Source organism: Festucalex cinctus, chromosome 15 (assembly GCF_051991245.1).
Source record: "Festucalex cinctus isolate MCC-2025b chromosome 15, RoL_Fcin_1.0, whole genome shotgun sequence".
NCBI classification, from domain to species: Eukaryota; Metazoa; Chordata; class Actinopteri; order Syngnathiformes; family Syngnathidae; genus Festucalex; species Festucalex cinctus.
The window spans coordinates 9,239,819-9,242,696 of record NC_135425.1 but is presented as its reverse complement, the minus strand read 5'-3'; positions in this window follow the sequence as shown (position 1 = coordinate 9,242,696).

Genomic DNA, 2,878 nt, shown 5'->3' with positions numbered 1-2,878 from the left:
TAGGCTGATGCCGAGCTGGAAGAGACAGAGGGAGCCCCCTGCAGATACAAGGGTGTAATTGCATTAGGTACCCAGTGGGGAGAAGATGAGCTTGGGTTGCTCTGAAATGAACTCAGTCAGGGGGGCACATTAAGTCATTAGTAGAAATCGAGCCCTTTGCTTCACTCCTGAGGCACTTTTTAGATGCAGCTTTACTGCAGCGACTCGCAGAGCTGTGGCGAGATAATGGCAGCTCCCGGTTGATCATCCGAATATACTAAAGGTCTCACCGCAGAGGATAAAAGTCTGACTTTAATGTTACACTATGAATTTAGACTTCCAACCTTCATGACTGAACAATGATTAGAATCTCAGAGACAATACATTCGTTTTGTGGGTTGCAATCCTATGGTGTTTGGCATTTTATGTGGATGCAGTTACAAAAATAGTCACCAGCAAGTCCCATCTTTTGTCATGACTCGAGTCATGCAGGAGTAATGTTTGGGTCTTCTTTCATGTGTGGGGTCACGCCTGGGTTAAGTTTGAGTAGAGTTCATGTGTCACGACCCGTTACGTGTCTGTCATGTTTTGGTTCTATTTAGGGTGGGTTTTGCTTTGCTTTTGTTGGGTTTTTAGTTTGTCATGTTTTGATTTCCTGTTTTTTCCTAGTATCGTTAAGCCTTTCCATGTCCACCTGTGTTTTCCTGCCCATCCTCATGTTCCATCCAATCAGCAACCCCTTCCACTTGTGTCTTGCCCAGCTGTGTCTCGTCGTGTGTAATTAGTGTGTGTATTTAGTTATCGGTTTTTGGGTCAGTGTTTGTTGGTTCATTATTCTTGTTTCCCCACGTTCATGTTGCCAGTGTTGTCATCTGTTCTTGTATAGTTTTCCCTCTGGTATTTTTTGTATTCGTTGTTACCAAGCCCTGTTTGCTACGTTGGTTTTTGTTGGATTAAATTTACTTCTTTTTTCCGCACCTCTGCCTCCCTGCCTCGTTCGCCTCCTGCATTTGGGTCCACCACCACGCTTCCTAGTTCACGACAGTGTCTGTTTTGGTATTGATGTAACAGCATCCAGTTTCAACTAGTTTTAGGCTATATGATGTCTGTACTATATGATGTCAAGGATCTTTTATGCTATATAATGTTTGTTGTTGTCGGGAGCTATCTGTAATTACAGAGTCAACAGCCAATCAGAGAATTCCATGTCAGTACTAGTACTCACATGTCTAGCCACAACCAATGAGATTGATTGACTGTCTATATAAGGGTCTGAGAATTGTGTGTGCTTTGCCGGATTATTGCTCAACTGTTCCTGTGTACCACCCTCTTAGTTTCTGCCTCTCAATGTGAATAAACAGATAAAGACTTATTTGTGTCTGCGCCTTTGGGATCTAAACCTCTGAGCACACAACATCTTTTAACGGAAAGGTAGAGGGAAATTGATAAACATATGGAATTGAATTGTTCTGTTTTAACGTTGTTGCTTTTGAATGAATAGTGCAAGTTGTTGTTGGATTTAGTTGGCACAAAATCTGCTTGACATGAATGGATTAAATCCAGTGCTATTTATTCATCCATCTAATACAGTGATGGGCAATTGGCAGCCTGTGCCCACACTCTGAGTGGCCCCTTGATTAATTAAAAACAACAACAACAACAACACACTAATATTTTTTATTCCCCAATTTTGTATTTATTTATTTTTTTTTTGGCGGGGCGGAATTATAAACATTTTTCCTCTAAAAATGTGGACGCCCGCATACTCACGGTTTAGCGCCTGTGGATTCACTTGTTCACAGATTTGTTTAAAAATCTATCAATCTATCTATCTATCTATCTAGATGTATGTATGTATGTATGCCTACAGTGTTCACTTTTTGCGTTTTTTTTTTAAGTGTAATTCTGCATATATTTTTTTTTTACAGTAATGTAACTATTATATAAAATTTATGAAGGTTTGAACATTGATGTTTAAACAAAAGAGAAATGCGAGAAAAAGTAAATGCCTCAATGAGAAAGGTGTACAAACTTTGTGGTGAGTGGTTTTAGAGCCTTAATACATTTACATAAATGTAAAACATGAAGCTAGCTACTTCGTGGATTTATTGTGGGTATTTTTTGGAACCGAACCCCAGCCGAAACGAGGCAACATGGATTGTATATTTGTTTGTATTTTCTCACATATTAGGGGGTTTGTTTGTTTTTTTGGGCAATTTACATATGTCATGTTGCTGGACTCTCAGTGTGTTTCCTTGTCTCATAGTGCCTGATTAATGAGAGGGGCGTGTCCCCTGCACCACACCTGCAGTGCATCACCTATTAGGCCTTCATAAGGACTGGGACTCCTTGCAGCCACTGTCGGGTCGTTGCTCCGTCTGCTCACAGCCATCGTCTAGTGTTTCTACTGTTTTTCGCCTTCGCTAATTATTATAGTCCATGATTCTCGATTTTCATCTACGTAAGTTTTGCTACGTCTCTTTTTGTTCCCACTTTTATGTGGCGTGTTTCATAGCTATAGTAAGTTGTTGCTTTCTTGTGTTTGCGGTTTGTAGCCTTCGGGTCTTTTTGTGTTGTGTTAATTTCCCTCCTTGCAATTTGCAAGCACCTTTTGTTAACCTTTTTCCTGGCTGTGTCCAGCGCTTTATGTTCATATTCACGTGTTTTGGTGAATAAAACCTCTCGCTTACTCCTCTGTATTCTGGGATCCACTCTCCGGTCGCACCGGAACCTTAACAACATATCATTTATTTATTTATTTATACATCCACCTTCCCCAATCTCTCCAATTTTCACAATGTATTTTAATGAGCGATAATCATACACAGTTTCACAATACAGTAAAAAATTTATTTGAAGGCACTTTATATACAATTTCACGATGACCCACCTGATACTG